Raw genomic sequence first — 20,070 nt, 5'->3', positions numbered from 1 at the left:
CCTCTCTGAGCATTCCTGTTTGTTCTTTTTATTTTATATTTTTGTAGGCAATTTTATTTGTTCTCTTTCTTTGCTTAAATTTTAAATTTATTTTTATTTTTACTTTTAAATTTAAGTAGATTTACAATATCGTGTCAGTTTTAAGCATACAGCACAGTGATTCAGTTATAAATATAAATATATGTATATATATTCCTTTTCAGATTCTTTTCTCTTATAGGCTAGTAAAAAATATTGAGTATAGTTCCCTGTGCTATACAGTTGGTCCTTGTTTTTGTAGGTAATTTTCATTTTATTTTCATGCATTTTCTTTTCTTTACAAAATTTTTTTGAAGTATAGTTGAGTTACAATGTTGTGATAGTTTCAGGTGTACAGCAAAGTGATTCAGTTATACATACATATATATATATATGTTCTTTTTAAGATTCTTTTCTATTACAGATTATTACAAGATATTGAATATATTGCTGTGTGCTATACAGTAGGTCCTCGTTGTTTATTTTATATATAGTAGTGTGTATCCGTTAATCTCAAACTCCTAATTTATTCACCCCTCCTTTCCCTTTTGGTGACCATAAATTTGTTTTCTATGTCTGTGAGTCTATTTCTGTTTTGTAAATAAGTTGTTCATTTGTATCATTTTTTAAGGTTCTACCTATAAGTGATATCATATATTTGTTTTTCTGTAACTTCACTTAGTATAATCATCTCTAGGTCCATCCATGTTTCTGCAAATGGCATTATTTCATTTGTTCTTTTTAATTTTTTTAATTTTTGGCCGCACTGCGTGGCATGCGGGATCTTAGTTCCCCAACCAGGGATCAAACCCGTGCCCCCTGCAGTGGAAGCGTGGAGTCTGAACCACTGGAACGCCAGGGAAGTCCCCTGGTCTCTCTTTTTAAAATCTCTTCCTCCTTCCACCATTTAAATGTTCATGTTTCCCAATGTTTTGTCAAGAGCTGAAAGGGGTCTGAGATGTTACCCCACTTGCACAGTTATGTACATTATACGTATGGATACTAAAGAAACACGAGACACCTGGCTCAGGGAAAAGAGGTTTTTTTAAATTAATACTCACAACCAGATCAACAGCCAGAGTAATATTGCCATGTTGGTCCCCCATACCCAGACCCACAGGTGACAGGGTGAGAACTGATGGAAACTTTCTATGTGAGTGGCGGGTTTCACCCCAAAGATGAGAGATAGAGAACAGTGGATTTTCTCCATTTATATCTGGGAGACAGCCATCCTGCTCCCCTCCGAAAGGAGAGAGAAAAAGCTTTGCTCCTTGGAGAGGGGCTGGAAAGGATCCCGGTTCTTACACCAACCTTTTGTAATGTTAACATGTCCTTCCAAGAGCCAGATAAATCCTGTGTCTCCAGCTTTTACAGCCTAGAGATGTCTCCAAAGTCTGGGCTTTATCCCTTTTGAAGTGTTACTACTTAGGGAAATAGTGCTCAGTCTTCCTGGAATCTTGGGTGCTTCACCTGGGGACCTGGTCTTGGCTGTAACCATTTGGAGCTCTTGGAGAGATAAGAAAAGTTTTATTATCCCTTTGGATCAGAGCAGTGAGCTAGACAAATGACTGGAGATATCCTCATGGTATGTGAAAAGTGAAATGCAGGGGAAGTGAAAGCAAACATTCTCCATCTTTATTTTGTGTACATCCCCGTGTCCAGGTGGCTGGGGCTTTTTACAGGAGCGCTGAGAAATTCAGGAAGTTTTATTTTCCACACCAGGATTCTACCTTCTGTCTTCTTCTGATCTCACTCTACATGCTCTCCCTGGACCATCCCACCTCCTCTTGTTGTTTTAACTGCTACCTCTACGCTAGGACCTTCAAATATCCCACCACCTTCCAGACATCTATATGTGAGTGTTCTAACCCCACATGTTCAAAATGGAACTCATCACCTTGCCCCCAAACTCTTGTATCCTCTACGTCAGTTGGCAGCAGCACCATCTGTGTCATACTTGCGGCTGCCCTCATTATTGGAATAACATTTCTATACACGGAAGATTTTCCATGTTATGAGCTCCGCCCCCATCGTGTAAGAGTCAGAACTATCTGCCGGCCTCCCTCGTAGCTAGAACACGGTCCCAGGACTTAGGCGCCTCCACTCAGACACACCTGCATGAGACTGATTCGGAACTGAGCACCATGAGGAAACCAGCTCTACGCAGAGCTTCCATTTTTTGCTATCAGGGAATTCCCAGTGTTTTCAAGGTTGACTTCTTGCAGCAGCAGCGGTAGCAGTGTCCTCTTGGGCTCTGGCTGGGGGCACCTGTAGCATCCGGCCGCTTCTGCAATGGTTTGGGGCACTGTTCCCGGAAACTTAGCTTTCAAGGTCTTTCTCCAGCCTTCCCAACAATTGTGGCAGCTCCTCAATACCCTTTTCTTCTTTTTATGTAAATTTATTTATTTATTTTTGGCTGCATTGGGTCTTTGTTGCTGCGTGCCGGCTTTCTCCAGTTGCGACGAGCGGGGGCCACTCTTTGCCGTGGTGTGCAGGCTTCTCATTGCAGTGGTCTCTCCTGTTGTGGAGCACGGGCTCCAGGCGCACGGGCTTCAACTACACAGGCTCAGTAGTTGTGGCACACAGGCGCTAGAGCGCAGGCTCAGTAGTGGTGGTGCACAGGCTCAGCTACTCTGCAGCACATGGGATCTTCCTGGACTAGGGCTCGAACCCGTGTCCCCTGCATTTGCAGGCGGATTCCTAACCACTGCGCCCCCAGGGAAGTCCCTCAATATACCCTTTTGTAAAAAATGACTTTTCTGTTTAGTCAGCTGGAGTCAGCCTCTATTGCTATCAACTGATATCTCTGACAAATACACACCCCATCACACAAAACAGAAGCCTGGAGTCGTTCTTGACTCTCCCTCACCAACAACATCCACTCAATCCTCGAATCTTGTTAATTTTATCTACTAAGCATTTCTTGATTCTGACCCTTCCTCTTTATCCCAGTTACCTCTTCTCTGGCTCAGGCCCTGGTAATTTTTCATCCAGACTATGGCAACAGCCTCCTACTAGTCTGCCTGCCTCCAGTCTCGTCCCCTTCCAATCCCAGCCTCCACACTGTAAATAGAGTGGAGGCTGAGATCTAAAACATAAGCCTGGCTGTCATTCTCTTGCTTTAAATTTCATTACCTGCCACTTCCTATTTTGAAAAATGTTGCTATTACAACACGGAACCACTTGTAATTACTCCCCAGGCATGCGCGTGCATACACACACACACACACACACACACACACCCCTTCTATCTCTTGGTTCCATGCCTTTGCTTGTGCTGTTCTCTCTAAAATGACTTTCCTTCCCCCTCTTCACTTGGCCACTACCTGCCTATCCTTTCAAATACGCCAAGGGTGTGATAGGTGGTCTCTTCCTTGTTTCCATAATACCTTGTGCACACATCTATCACTGCACTTACGACAAGGCACTGTAATTGATATACACACACACACACACACACACGTCCTCAATGCCTACCTTAGTGCTTGGCATTTGCACGCACACAAATGTTTGATAGCTGATTCATAAATTGACTGACTTAATTCAATTCAAACAACACTTTTTTTTAAAATTATTAATTATTTATTTACTTTTGGCTGTGTTGGGTCTTCGTTTCTGTGCGAGGGCTTTCTCTAGTTGCGGCGAGCGGGGGCCACTCTTCATTGCGGTGCGCAGGCCTCTCACTATCGCAGCCTCTCTTGTTGCGGAGCACAGGCTCCAGACGCGCAGGCTCAGCAATTGTGGCTCACGGGCCCAGTTGCTCCGCGGCACGTGGGATCTTCCCAGACCAGGGCCCGAACCCGTGTCCCCTGCATTGGCAGGCAGACTCCCAACCACTGCGCCACCAGGGAAGCCCCCAAACAACACTTCTTTGAAAATTGCTTTAAACCTTCCCATCTCCCTTCAGACCTCTCCTAAAGCAGTTAGTGGTTCCTTTCTCTATGCACGTTGTACATTCCTCATTTTTTAAATCTAGGTAAAATTCACATAACACAAAATTAACCACTTCAAAGTGTACAATTCAGTGGCATATAGTATATTCAAAATGTTGTGTAATCATCACCTCTATCTAGTTCCAAAACATTTTCATCATCCCAGTGGGAAACCCCACACCCATTAAGCCGTCACTTCCCGGTCCTCCCGACCCCCCCCATCCCCCAGCCTCTGGCAACCACTAATCTTCTTTCCATCTCTATGGATTTATCTATTCTGGATATTTAATAAAAATGAAATCATACAATATATGACCTTTTATGCCTGTCTTTTTTCACATAGCATAATGTTTTCAAGCTTCATCCATGCACCATGCATCAGTACTTAATTCCTTTTTACGATTAAGTAAAATTTAATTGTATGGCTATATCACATTTTATTTATCCATTCATCCATTGATGGACAGTTCAGTTGTTTCTACTTTTTGGCTACTGTCAATAGTGCTGCTATGAACAATTGTGTACAAGTTTTGGTTTAAATACCTGTTTTCGATTATTTTGAGTATATACCTAGGAGTGGAATTGCGGATCATACAGTAATTCTATTTTTAAAAAAGCTTTTTGAGGAACTGTCAAACTGTCTTCCATAGTGGCTGCACCATTTTACATTCCCACCAGCAATGCATGAGGGTTCCAATTTTCCCACATTCTTACCAGCACTTGTTATTTTCCTTTAAAAAGAAGTATAGCCATCCTATGGGCTTCCCTGGTGGTGCAGTGGTTGAGAATCTGCCTGCCAATGCAGTGGACACGGGTTTGAGCCCTGGTCTGGGAAGATCCCACATGCCACGGAGCAACTGGGCGGGTGAGCCACAACTACTGAGCCTGCGCGTCTGGAGCCTGTGCTCTGCAACAAGAGAGGCCACGATAGTGAGAGGCCCGCGCACCACGATGAAGAGTGGCCCCCGCTCACCCAACTAGAGAAAGCCCTAGCACAGAAACGAAGACCCAACACAGCCAAAAATAAAGAAAGAAAGAAAGAAAGAAAGAAAATTAAAAAAAAAAAAGTATAGCCATCCTAGTGGGTGTAAAGTTGTATCTCATTGTGGGTTTGAGCTGCATTTCCCTAGTGACCAGTGATGTTGAACATCTTTTAATGTGTTTGTTGGCCATTTGTGTACCTTCTTTGGAGAAATGTCTAGTCAAGTCCTTTCTTCATTTATTTTAGTAGACAGTTTTTTTTAGTACAGTTTCAGGTTTACAGAATAATTAGGCAGATATTACATAGAGTTCCATATACTCACCCCGCCCTCCTCTCCACCCCCATCCATTCCTACTCCTGCATGCAGTTTTCCCAATTATGAACATCCTGCAATAGTGTGATACATTTGTTACAATTAATGAACCAATATTGATACATTGTTATAAGATCTAATAGTTTATAGTTTACAGTAGGGTTCACTCTTTGTGTTGCATGTTCTATGGGCTTTGACAAATGTATATGACACATCCACCATTACAGTATCATACAGTATTGTTTCACTGCCCTAAACCCCCCTGTGCTCCACCTATTCAACCCTCTCTCCCTTCTTCCCCAGAACCTCTGGCGACCACTGATATTTGTATTGTCTCCAGAGATACACTTCATTTTTTAGAGCAGTTTTACATTTGTAGAAAAACTAAGATGATAGTACAGAGAGTTCTCATATACCCACATCCATCCCTATTATTAACATCCTACATTAGTGTGATACATTTGTTACCATTAATGGACCAATATTGATATGTCATCATTAACCAAAGTCCACACTTTATTCAGACTTCCTTAGGTTTTTTTTGGTTTATTTACTTATTTATTTTTGGCTGCGTTGGGTCTTCATTGCTGCGTGCGGGCTTTCTCTAGTTGCGGCAGCGAGCAGGGGCTACTCTTCGTTGCGGCAGGCGGGCTTTTCATTGTGGTGGCTTCTCTTGTTGTGGAGCATGGGCTCTAGGCACGTGGGCTTCAGTAGTTGTGGCACGTGGGCTCTAGAGCGTAGGCTCAGTAGTTGTGGCGCACGGGCTTAGGTGCTCCATGGCACGTGGGATCTTCCCGGACCAGGGCTCAAACCTGTGTCCCCTGCATTAGCAGGCAGATTCTTAGCCACTGCGCCACCAGGGAAGTCCCCAGACTTCCTTAGTTTTTACCTAATGTCCTTTTTCTGTTCCAGAATCCCATCCAGGATGCCACATCACATTTAGTCATCATGTCTTACTTTAGGCTCTCCTTGGTCGTGATAGTTTCTCAGACTTTTCTTGTTTTTGATGACCTTGATGGTTCTGAGAAGTGCTGGTCAACTATTTTGCAGAATGTCCCTCAATTGGTATTTTTCTGATGTTTTTCTCGTGGTTAGACTAGGATTATAGGTTTGGGGGAGAAGACTACAGAGGTAAAGTGCCATTTTCATTGCATCATAGCTATGATACATAATATCAACATGATTTTCATTGTTGATGTTGAACGTGACCGCCTGACTGAGGTAGCATTTGTCAGATTTCTCCACTATAAAGTTACTCCTTTCCCCCCTTTGCACATTGTACTCTTTGAAAGGAAGTCACTATGCATACCCAATCTTAAGAAATGGAGAGTAATGCTCCACCTCCTTGAGGGCAGAGTACCTACATAAATTATTTGAAATTCTTCTGCATGGGAGATTTGCCTCTTCTCTTCCACTTATTTATCTATTTATTCAGTCAATCGCTTATTTATGTCAGTATGGACATACAGATATTTATTTTATACTCTGCCCGCTCTCACTTTTATGTTCAATCATTTTTATTTTTATTTTTTTAACTTATTTATTTATTTATTTATTTTTGGCTGTGTTGGGTCTTCGTTTCTGTGTGAGGGCTTTCTCCAGTTGTGGCAAGCGGGGGCCACTCTTCATCGCGGTGCGTGGGCCTCTCACTATCGCGGCCTCTCTTGTTGCGGAGCACAGGCTCCAGACGCGCAGTCTCAGTAGTTGTGGCTTACGGGCCTAGTTGCTCCGCGGCATGTGGGATCTTCCCAGACCAGGGCTTGAACCCGTGTCCCCTGCATTAGCAGGCAGATTCTCAACCACTGCGCCACCAGGGAAGCCCTTTACTTTCTTTTTATGCAATTAACAGCAGTCTGGCATCAACCAACCAACCAACCAATAATAGTTCACTTGACAACGCTAGCACACTGTTCCTGACACTGGGAACCTTTCCTGGGACCTGAAGAATGTTTCCTTCCAATCAGAGGCAATGATGGCCCTCTGTAAGTATTTACTGAAGTCGATCTTCCCCCTTGAGGAACAGATAAACGAGTTTGGGGAGTGCCTCCCTACACTTGTCAATGAAATGAGGACTTCCCAGACTGGATGGAGAAAATACTTTGAAGGATGTATCAGTCAGAGTTCAACCAGAGAACCAATAGAAGATATATATTAAGAGATTTATTGCAAGAAATAGGCTTACACAGTTGTGGGGGCTGGTTAGGCAAGTCCAAAACCTGTAGGGCAGTCCATCAAGAAGGGCAGGCCAGAACTCCTGAACAGGCTGGAGCTGCTGTTCACAGGAGGAATTTCTTCTTCATCAGGGAAGCCTCAGCTTAAGGCCTCTGAACTGACTGAATCAGGCCCACCCAGATTATCCAGGATAATCTCCCTTACTTAAAGCTAACTGCTTATGGACTTCAATCACATCTACAAAATACTTTCACAGCAATACCAAGATTAGTTTGATTCAATAACTGGGGACTGTAGCCTAGCCAACTTGACACATCAAAAACCAACACAAAGGAGAAAGAGGAAGAGGGGAGAAGGGGAAGAGAAAAAGAAGAAGGGAAAGGAGAACAAGGAGGAGGGAGAGAAAGGGGGAGGGGAGAAAGAGGTGTAGGAAAAAGAGGAAAAGGAGAAGGAACATGCCAGGAGGTCAGCAGAGGGTTTCCATAACCAAGGTTATGATGATAAGTAGAAAAATGTGAAAAGAAAAACAAGTTGAACCAGCCACATTACACCACAGATATGAAGCATTCTCCATGAAGGCTTTGCACAGACCCACTAGACAAGATGTTTTATCACATACTCCACAGAAGAAGAGGGAGGATTCTGTAAGTGGAAACAAAAGGAAGTGGAAACAGTTGCCCTTGGCAGCAGTAGCAGAGACTGTGGAAGTGGATGGCTTGCTGCCACAGTGTTCAAGAGATCACTGGAAAAAGCCTACTCACGGCCAATCAAAAGTGATAGTGCTGGGCTTCCCTGGTGGCGCAGTGGTTGAGAATCTGCCTGCCAATGCAGGGGACACGGGTTCGAGCCCTGGTCTGGGAAGATCCCACATGCCACGGAGCAGCTGGGCCCATGAGCCACAATTACTGAGCTTGCGCGTCTGGAGCCTGTGCTCTGCAACAAGAGAGGCCACGATAGTGAGAGGCCCGCACACCGCGATGAAGAGTGGCCCCCGCTTGCCACAACTAGAGAAAGCCCTCACACAGAAACGAAGACCCAACACAGCCATAAATAAATAAATTAAAAAAAAAAGTGATAGTGCCATAGTCTGATCTAGAAATTCCACTTCAAGAGATGCATTCTATATCTACTTATTCTATATATAGTCTATATATTTATTCTACATATATTCCATAAATATATGTTTGAAATGACACATGTAGAAAAATATTCACTGAAACGTTGTTTACAAGAGCAAAAAGTTGGAAGTAGCTGAAAAGTCTGCCAGTGGGAAACTGGTTAAATAAACTATGGTATAGCTAGCAGTGTAATACTACACATTTGCAAAAACAATGAGCAGCTCTCTATGGACTGACTTAGAAAGATCTTCAGGATATAGCATGAAGTGAAAAAGGCAAGGTGCAAAACTGTGGGCATATTATGCCACAGTTTGTGGTTTTTAAAAAGGAATATATGGATATAAAAGTGGATAAATGTATAGAATCTTTCTGGAAGAATATACAAGAAACTGATAACTGTAGTTGTCTCTAGGGAGAGCAAGTGAATTGGGGATAGAGGAAGAAGGGAAACTTACTCTTTATCACATACATTTTTGGAGATTTTAATTCTTGTACTATACATTATATATACAAAAATTAAATATTGTATGCCAAGTAATGTTGAAAGGGGATGAGGTGCTGTCTTCCCACTGTGGATCTGAAGTATATCATGGAATCTATCAAACTTTCTGACCTCTATCTGCTCAGAGGAGGCAAGTCACGTGCAAAGCAATTCTCTGCAATGACGCTTGGGCAAAAGCTGAAGACCTTGGGAGGAAAAGGGGGCATTTCCATTTCTTTATCCAACTGAAAGAAGGGCTCTGGGAAGAGTGGGGAGGAGTTGACAGTGTCAGAGAAAGCAATTTGGGCTTTTGGACCAAGCCTTAAGATATTAGAATAACACGGTGTTCGCTACAGAGAGAGCACATTTCATGAGGGTTCGAGAGAGTATTTCCTTGGAGACATGCCAATCTGATCACATGAATTTTAAACAGAAAGCAAAGTAAGCGTTAGAAATATGTTCAAGTGAAACTAAAATCGGTTGTAATGGGGCACATTAAGAATGGTATTAAAAGAGAATGACAGGACTTCTCTGGTGGCGCAGTGGTTAAGAACCTGCCTGCCAATGCAGGGGACGGGGGCTCGAGCCCTGGTCCAGGAAGATCCCACATGTTGCGGAGCAACTAAGCCTGTGCGCCACAACTACTGAGCCTGCGCTCTAGAGCCCGTGCTCCGTAGCAAGAGAAGCCACCGCAATGAAGGGCAGCCCCCGCTCGCCCCAACTAGAGAAAGCCCGCGCGGAGCAATGAAGACCCAACACAGCCAAAGCAAAACAAAAAAAAGAATGACAGCAGAGGAGGTGTCACCACCTTTCTAAAACTGGAAAAGAGGTGAAAACTGGTATTAGAGCCCCAGATGCTCTGTTTCCTCCACATACACCTGCAACCTGTTTTTGCCACCATTTGCTTTTCTCAGAGCCCTTTGCACTGTGCCTTCTGGAGCTCCCGTTCCAGGAGAAACTAACCGCTCTACGCACTGGCTTTCTTTGCTGAGCTTTTCCTTCCAGCCCTTGTCTTAACTGATCGTGGCTTTCTCCTGAGGCTCCCGCTTTCCCACTCCTCTCCAGAAGGAGACTGCTTCTTCTCTCACACTCTGACTACCACAAAGGTGAGGAGGAGTGGGGGGAATGAGGGAAGCTTTCTCCTTGCTCCCTGTTGCCAAGTCCACCACTCGTGGGTAAACCATTTTTGTTCCTTTGAGACTCGTGGCATCTGGATTTGTAACTGTCTACACAACCTTAAAACTATGATCCCAGCCTCCTTTATTCAGTAAGAATGTTTGAATCTAGCTATCAGTTTTCTTTCCTACCCCATGTCATCAGCTAGACGACTCCAGAATTAATCTGGATGACCATCTGACTCCCTGGTTTCCCAGTTTCTTGACTTTCTCAATTGCCTTCAAGAAAATATCCAAATTCCTTAGTATGGGGACTTCCCTGATGCTCCAGTGGTCAAGACTCCATGCTCCCAATGCAGGGGGCCCAGATTCGATCCCTTGTCGGGGAACTAAGATCCCACATACCGCAACTACTGAGCCCGTGCGTTCTAGTGCCGCAACTAGAGAAGCCCACATACTGCAACGAAGAGCCTGTGTGCCGCAACGAACACCCAGAACAGCCAAAAAAAAAAAATTCCTCAGTATGACAGACAGCATCCTTCAAATATAGTCACCGGTCTACTTTATTTCCTGGCATGGCTTCTTGGGTACTTTATATTCCAGCTAGAAGAAATATTTTACGGTTCTCCAAAACCACTGTTAATTTATTCCTTCAGGCCCTTTGCCATCCTCCTCCATCTTTCTGTAACTCCAGTTCCACCCCCACCTAGTTTGCCAGTTGAGCATCCATATGAATGACTCATTTAACAATCCAGCCTTCCAGTTCCTATTCTGCCTTTACTCCAGGAACTTTGATATCCATCCCATTTCAGCCTCTACTCACAGAGCCACATCCTGGGCTTCTTCAGTGCCCAGAAAAATAGGACTTCTGAAATCTCACACCCCAGTCTCACAAAAAGCCAGAGGGGACTTCCACTTGTGGCCAAGATGGAATAATTTACCCTCCTGACCCAAAGAACAACAACAAATGGACAGACTCTATTAAACAATAGTTTTCAGACACTGGACATCAGGTAGCACATGATAATGATCACAGAAAGAGGAGAAACAAACAAGCTGAGTGCCCTAGCATACTGTCAGAAGAGAGTTTCTAGGCCACAGTGCAGAGAGGTGGAATCCAAGCAGAGCCTAGCAGCCTTTGTGAGCTGAGAAGACAGAGTTGGGAGTCCAGGAAGGCCAAGGTAGCTAAAACTCACAGGACAGAATACTAGAGAGAAGAGGGCTGCACGGAAAGAAAGCTCTGGAGATATGCAGAGGATTCGCCTTGAGTCTTCCATCTGAGTACTGGTTAGTGAACACATGTAAAGAAACTACCTAAAGCTGGAGAAAGAACCACCTGAAAGGACTGGAGGGGAAAAATATTCAAAGCTCGGGATCTCCCTGGTGGTCCAGTGGGTAGGACTCCACGCTCCCAATGCAGGGGGCCCAGGTTCAATCCCTGGTCGGGGAACTAGATCCACGTGCATGCTACAACTAAGAGTCCACATGCCGCAACAGAGTAGTCCACATGCTGCAACTAAGAAGTCTGCATGCCACAACTAGGAGCCTGCATGCTGCAACTAAGACCCGGCACAGCCTAAATAAATAAATAAATAAATAAATATTTTTAAAAATATATTAAAAAAAAAGATTCAAAGCTCACACAGGGACCAGATAGTTTGCGTTCCCACAGCCTGAGTGGGAAAACTTCATAATTCACAAGACAGTGGGTAAAATACTGAGGAGGGTTTTGCCTCAGTAGTAGAGTGAAATTAGCCTGAGACTAAAAGGCTGCTTTGATTCCGGCTTTAGAAAAATAAGCTGAAAAGCTAGTCTCAAAAAGATCAAATTGTTTCCAAGTAACAACTTCCCAGAAAAAAGCTTTAAGCACATCTATAGTAGTACAAAAATATCCAGCACCCAATAAGGTAAAATTCACAATGTCTGGCATCCAATATTGTTAAGATGACAATACCACCCAAGGCAATCTACAGATCAATTTAATCTGTATATTTTGCAGAAACAGAAAAACCCATCTTAAAATTCATGTGGAATCTCAAGGGGCCCCCAAAGAGCCAAAACAATCTTGAAAAAGACGAGCAAAGCTGGAGGTCTCACACTTCCTGGTTTCAAAATTTACTACAAAGCTACAGCAATCAAAACAGTGCGGTACTGGTATAAGGACAGACATGGACCAATGGAACAGAATAGAGAGCCCCAAAATAAACCCTCATATATATGGTCAGTTGATTTTTGACAAGGATGCCAAGACCATTCATTGGGAAAGGACAATCTCATTAATAAATGGTGTTGGCTCCCTCCCAGAGCCGGTTCTTCCCTGGGAGGGTGACTTCAGGGCTGGCCACCCCCCTCGCCCCCATTCCCCATCCTCAACTGAAGTTTGATGAATTGAAATTGGGCCTCTATGCTAACTGGTTTCCTTTATTCTCAATAAATGTTGGGTTTGGTTTAAAAAAAAATGGTGCTGGGACAACTGGACATCCACATGCAAAAGAATGAAGTTAGACCATTACCTTACATCATATACAAAAATTAACTCAAAATGGATCAAAGACCTAAACTCTAAAACCATTAGAAGACAACAACAACAACAACAACAAATTCAAAAATGGGTAAAGGGCTTCCCTGGTGGCACAGTGGTTGAGAATCTGCCTGCCAATGCAGGGGACACGGGTTCGAGCCCTGGTCTGGGAAGATCCCACATGCCACAGAGCAACTAGGCCCGTGAGCCACAACTACTGAGCCTGCGCGTCTGGAGCCTGTGCTCCGCAACAAGAGAGGCCGCGATAGTGAGAGGCCTGTGCACCGCGATGAAGAGTGGCCCCCGCTTGCTGCAACTAGAGAAAGCCCTCACACAGAAACGAAGACCCAACACAGCCAAAAATTAATTAATTAATTAATTTTAAAAACCATTAAAAAAATGGGTAAAGGACTTGAATAGGCGTTTCTCCAAAGAAGATACATAAATGGCCAACAAGCACATGAGATGATACTCAATAGCACTACCCACGAGAGAAATGCAAATCTAAATGACAATGAGATACCACTTCACATCCATTAGGAAGGCTATCATCAAAAAAAAAAAAAGGAAACTAACAAGTGTGGTCAAGAATGTGGAGAAATTAGAACCCTCGTTCATTGCTGGTGGGAATGCAAAATTGTGCAACTGCTGTGGAAAACAGTTTGGCAGTTCCTCAAAAAGTTAAACATAGAATTACCATATAATCCAGCAATTCCACACCTAAGTATACACCCAAATGAATTGAAAACAGGGACTCAAATAGATACTTGTACACAAAATCATATCAGCATTATTCACGATAGCCAAAAGGTGGAAACAAATCAAGTGTCCATCAACAGATGAATGGGTAAATAATATGTGATATATACATACAATGGAATATTTTTCAGCCATAAAAAAGAATGAAAGGCTTCCCTGGTGGCACAGTGGTTAAGAACCTGCCTGCCAACGCAGGGGACAAGGGTTCGAGCCCTGGTCCGGGAAGATACCACATGCCGCGGAGCAACTAAGCCTGTGCGCCACGACTACTGAGCCTGTGCTCTAGAGCCCACGAGCCACAACTACTGAACCTGTGTGCCACAACTACTGAAGCCCGCACGCCTAGAGCCCGTGCTCTGCAACAAGAGAAGCCCGCGCACTGCAACCAAGAGGCGTCCCCGCTCGCCGCAACTAGAGAAAGCCCGCGCACAGCAACGAAGACCCAATGCAGCCAAAAATAAAAATAAATAAAATAAATAAATTTATTAAAAAAAAGAATGAAGTTCTCATACATGCTACAACATGGATGAACCTTGAAGACATTACGCCAAGTGAAAGAAGCCAATCACAAATGGACAAATACTGTATGATTCCAGTCATATGAGATACTCAGAGTAGTCAAATTCATAGAGACAGAAAGTAGAATAGAGGTTACCAGGGAAGGGGGAAGGAGGGAATAGGGAGTTATTGCTGAATGGGTACAAAGTTTCTGTTCAGGGTGATAAAGGGTACTGGAAATAGTGGTGATGGATGCACAACATTGTGAATGTAGTTAATGCCAGTAAATTGTACACGTAAAAATGGTTAAAATGGCAAATTTTATGTATGTATGTTAACCACAATTAAAAAAACACACATGCCACAGCACATCATAATCACATTGTTTACAACCGGTGATAAAGAGAAAAATCTTAAAAGCAGCCAGAGAAAAAAGATATGTTATGTATAGAGGAATAAAGATAAAAATGACAACAGGTTTCTTGTGAGAAACGATGTAAACCAGAAGTCAGCTGAGCAACATCTTTAAAGTACTAAAAGAAAAAAAACCCTGCTAACCTAAAATTCTATGCTCAGGGGCTATAAAAGGGTAGCATAAGCCATCCTGAGATGAAACTGCTCTGTGTTTTGACAGTGGTGGTGGTTGCACAAATCTACACATGTGATGAAACTGCACAGAACTAAAGACACACATACAAACACACAGCTTAGCATATGGAAAGCTGGTGCTATGATAAGGTCTATGGATTGTATCCATGTCAGTTTCCTGGTTGTGCAGTGCACTATAGTTATGCAAGATGTTTCCACTGGGAGAAACTGGGTGAAGGGTGTTGGGATCTCTGTATTACATTTTTTTTAACAACTGTCTGTGAATCTACAGTTAACTCAAATTAAGAAGTTAAAACAAAACCATACATTTATTAAAAAATAAAACAAAGAAAGGAAAAAAAATTTTAGAAAAGAAAAAAACCCAAACCATACATTTATCATCTCACTGTCTCCTATGGGTCAGGAAACTTGGCACTGCTTACCTAAGTTCTACAGGTCAGGGTCTCTCACAGGGCTTCAATCAAAGTGTCGGCCAGGACTGCATCCATCTCAAGATCTACTTTCACATTCACTCGGTGGTTGTTAGCAGGATTCAGTTCCTTGTGGGCTGTTGCACTGAGGGTCTCAGTTACTTGCCATTTTGGCCCCTCCACAAGGCAGCTCACAACATGGCAGCTGGTTTCCTTAGAGCAAGCAAGCAAGAGAGAGCGAGAGAGTGCCAGCAAGATGGAAGTCATGGTCTTTCGTAACTTAGTCTTGGAAGCAACGACCCATTACCTTTGCCATTACCTTTACTGTATTCTATTTGTTAAGTCACAAGGTCCAGCCCACACTCAAGAGGAGGGGACTATACAAAGGCATGAATACCAGGAGGTGGGGATCACTGGAGGCCATCTATCTTCCACAGCAGCCAAAGAAAATACTTTAAAGGATGAATAATAAGGCCATTTGACCCACCAGATATAATTAAATGCATAGTAATTAAAAGTTTTATAGTGGTCTAGAAATAAACAGAAAGATTAAACAGAACGGAATAGAGTCCAGGAGACTCAAGCATTGCTAAGAGCAAAAAATTGGAAAATTAGATGTCTACCAGGGACTTCCCTGGCAGTCCAGTGGTTAAGACTCCACACTCTCAATGCAGGGGGCCTGGGTTTGATCCCTGGTCAGGGAACTAGATCTCACATGCATGCCGCAACTAAGAGTTCACATGCCACAACTAAGACGCAGTGTAGCCAAATAAATAAATAAATAAATAAATAAATACTTTTTAAAAAGTGTCTATCAATAGGTTGTTAAAAAATAATGAGGCAGGGCTTCCCTGGTGGCGCACTGGTTAAGAATCCGCCCGCAGGGGACACGGGTTCGAGCCCTGGTCTAGGAAGATCCCACATGCCACGGAGCAACTAAGCCTGTGTGCTACAACTACTGAGCCTGTGCTCTGGAGCCTGCGAGCCACAACTACTGAGCCCGCATGCCTAGAGCCTGTGCTCTGCAACAAGAGAAGCCACCACAATGAGAAGCCCGCACACCGCAACGAAGAGTAGCCCCCACTCACCACAATTAGAGAAAGCCCGCGGGCAGCAATGAAGACCCAACGCAGCCAAAGATAAATAAATAAATAAATAAATTTATAAAAAAAATAATGAGGCAAACTGGAGAAATCTGAAAAAGATTACTGGGTTGCATCAATGTCAATATCCTGGTTGTGATATACTATACTATAGGTTTGCAAAATGTTACCATTGGGAGAAACTGGGCAAAATGTGCAAGAGATCACTGTTATTTGTTACATTTACCTCAATGAAAATGTCAATTAAAAAAGAATGAGGTGTGTGTGTGTAGATAGAGAGACATTCACAATAATTAAGTGTAAAAAGAAATACACCTCCCATCTAACACACACACACATGTACACACACACTTCTAGATCCTCACATCCCCCTTGAGATACTGTCTCCTTTCTCTGCTCCCCTTAATAGCAAAACTCCTCAAGTATCTATACTCACTGTCTCCACTTCTCACCACCGATTCTCTCTTAAACCAACTTTAACTAGGCTTTCACTACCACCACTCCACAGAAACTGTTCTTGTCAATAACACCAATTACCTTCATTTTGTCAAATCCATTCTGCCTCAGTTCTCAGGCATCATCCTGCTGGAACTCTCAGCAGCATTTTATATAGCTGATCATGACTTACTATTTTTCTTACTGAAGTATAGTTGATTTATGATGTTGTGTTAGTTTCTGGCATACAGCAATGTGATTCAGATATATATATATATATATATATATATATATGTTCTTTTTCTTATTCTTTTCCATTATGGTTTATTACAAGATATTGAATATAGTTCCCTGTACTATACAGTAGGTCCTTGGTGTTTATCTATTTTATATATAGTAGTTTGTATCTGTTAATCCCAAACTCCTAATTTATCCCTCCCCCCCTTTCCCCTTTGGTAACCATAATGTTGTTTTCTATGTCTGTGAGTCTATTTCTGTTTTGTAAATAAGTTCATTTGCATCATTTTTTTTAGCTTCCACATATAAGAGATATCATATGTTATCTGTCTTTCTCTGTCTGACCTACTTTACTTAGTAGGATAATTCTAGATGACTTCCTTTTTTTAAATTCTTTTCACTTGGCTTCTAGGAACTGTACTCCCATCTCCTAATTTTCTTCTTACTTCACAGTCTGTTCCTTCTTGGCTTCCTTTAATGAGTCCTCTGCATCTCCCTGGCCTCTGTATTTGTTGGAGGACCTCAAGATTCGGTCCTTTAGGGGCTTCCCTGGTGGCGCAGTGGCTGAGAATCTGCCTGCTAATGCAGGGGACACGGGTTCGAGCCCTGGTCTGGGAAGATCCCACATGCCACGGAGCAACTAGGCCCGTGAGCCACAACTACTGAGCCTGCGCGTCTGGAGCCTGTGCTCCGCAACAAGAGAGGCCGCGATAGTGAGAAGCCCGCGCACCGCGATGAAGAGTGGCCCCTGCTTGCCACAACTGCAGAAAGCCCTCGCACAGAAATGAAGACCCAACACAGCCAAAAATAAATAAATAAGTTAAAAAAAAAAAAAACTAAATGGGAAGCATCTCTTAAAAAAAAAAAAAGAAAAAAAGATTCGGTCCTTAAATCTCTTCTCTTCTTTGCACTCAATTCTTAGGCCATCTCTCCTAATCCCACGGCTTTAAACACCATCTACATAGTGATGATTCCCAAATTCATATCTCTAGCCCCAACCACTCCCCTCAACTCCAGACTCATATAGCCAATTGCTTATTCAACATCTCCACTTGGTTGTCTAAATGGCACCTCAACCTAATATGTCAAAAACGGAACTCTATTTTTCCCTTCAAACCTTCTTTTCTCTCAATGTTCTCCATTTCACCAAATAGCATCTCCAGCCTTCCAGTCTCTCAGGCTTGGGAGTCATCCCTGACTCCTCTCTTTATTTCATACCTCACATGCAATCCATCAGCAAATCCTGTTGGTTCTACCTTCAGAATACATCCCTACTTTTAATCACTTCTCACCATCTCTGTTACTACCAACCTCATCCAAGCCACCACCATCTCTTGCCTGGATTACTACAATCACTTACTAACTAGTCTCCCTGCTTCCACCACTGCCCCTTAGTATTTACCACAAAGCCTAAGAGATCCCTTAAAAAACAGAAATAAAAATCATGTCACTCCACGCCTAAAATCTTCTAATGGCTCCCCATGCCACAAGGAGTTACATAATCTGGCCCCTGGAAACCTCTCTGACCTCATCGCCTTCCACTCTCCCCTTGTTTATGCTGCAGCAGACATGATGGCCTCCTTGCTGTTCCTCTAACATGCCAAGCACCTCAACTGTCTCGGCATCCTTGTACTTGCTGTTCTCTCTGCCTGGAATGATCTTCCCCCAGATATCCACATGATTTATTTCCTCACTTCATTAAGTTCTCTGCTCAAATGTCACCCTCTCAGAAAAGCCTTCCCTGAACAGTCTAATAACTCACCCCCCCCAACTCCCTCTCTGTACCCTTACCTTACTTCAGTTTTCTCATGTACTTATCACCACCGTCCATATACAGTCATCCCTCAATATCCTCGGGGAGGCGGGGGGATTGGCTCCAGGACACCCCCCCACACACACCAAAATCCCTGGATGCTCAAGTCCCTTATTTGCATGTAACCTATGCACATCCTCCCATATACTTTCTTTCTTTCTTTGCCTGTGTTGGGTCTTAGTTGCAGCATGCAGGGTCTTAGTTGCAACATGCAGAATCTTTAGTTGCGGCATGTGGGATCTAGTTCCCTGACCAGGGATCGAACCCGGGCCCCCCTGCATTGGGAGTGCAGAGTCTTAGCCAATGGACCACAAGGGAAGTCCCCCTCCCATATACTTTAAAGTTTATTTTGTTTTATTTTGTTCAGTGCTGTATTCCCAGCACTTAGATCACTGCCTGGCACAGAGTATTCACTCGCTCAATAAATATTTGTTGAATGAATAAATGAATTAATGATTTCTAGCTCTTAGATTAACATTAACTACATAATTGAATAAATGTATCTCTGTACTCCAGGGCCCAGCATAGTACCCTGTACCTAGTTGGTATCAACAAATTTTTGTTGAATGAATGAAAGAAGGCTGTAAATGTGCTCATATCTTACAAGTATTTAAAAAATCTTCTGATGATCCCATTTCTCCCTCTAGTTATTACTACTATTCTTCTTCCCTTCACAGCCTAGCTTTCTCACCTTCCAATCATTATTTCTTAGCCTAAAAATTTTTATGAAACGTATCACAAATACAAAACAATATATACATACTCTTACGATTTAATTATTTAAATCATATATATAAATAATAAAATCATATATGTGCGTGATTTAAAGAATAATAAAATGAACACTCATGTAACCCACCAATCAGCTTCAGAAACAGAACATTACCAGAGCTTCTGAAGCCCTCTGTATGCCCTTCTGCATTGCATTCCTCTCCTTTCCCGCAACATATAACTGCCCGCAGGGATTTTGCTTTTCTTTATTGCTTTCTCACCTGTGTTTTTGAACTTTACATACATAGAATCATACCGTATGAATTTTTCTGAACTTGACCTTTCTGTAGATTGTGTTTGTGGGATTTATCTGTGTTGATATTGTAGCTGTAGGTATTCATTTTCACCAATGTGTAGTTTTCCATTTTATGATTATACTGCAATTCATTAAGCCAAATGTCCTGCTGAAGGACATCTGAACTGTTTCCAGCTTTTTGCTATTAAGATCAGTGCTGCTATGAACACTCTTGAACTCTTGTACATACTTTCTGGTACATTTCTGCAAGAATCTTTCTAGTGCTCATAGCTGGGATAGAATTGCTGAGTCAGAGAGTATGATCATGGGTACTTTTCAGTTCTTACTTGACTTCTCTGTTGCATTTTAAATACTGATTATTGGGAATTCCCTGGCGGTCCAGTGGTTAGAACTCTGTGCTTTCACTGCCAAGGGCCTGGGTTCAATCCTTGGTCGGGGAACTAAGATCCCACAAGCCTCATAGCCAAAAAAAAACAAAAAAACATCTTCTGATGGGAAAGAGAAAGGAAGGAAGGAAGGAAGGAAGG

This window comes from Eubalaena glacialis, chromosome X (genome assembly GCF_028564815.1).
Source record: "Eubalaena glacialis isolate mEubGla1 chromosome X, mEubGla1.1.hap2.+ XY, whole genome shotgun sequence".
In the NCBI taxonomy this organism is placed as follows: domain Eukaryota; kingdom Metazoa; phylum Chordata; class Mammalia; order Artiodactyla; family Balaenidae; genus Eubalaena; species Eubalaena glacialis.
Note: the sequence above shows the minus strand (reverse complement) of the source record.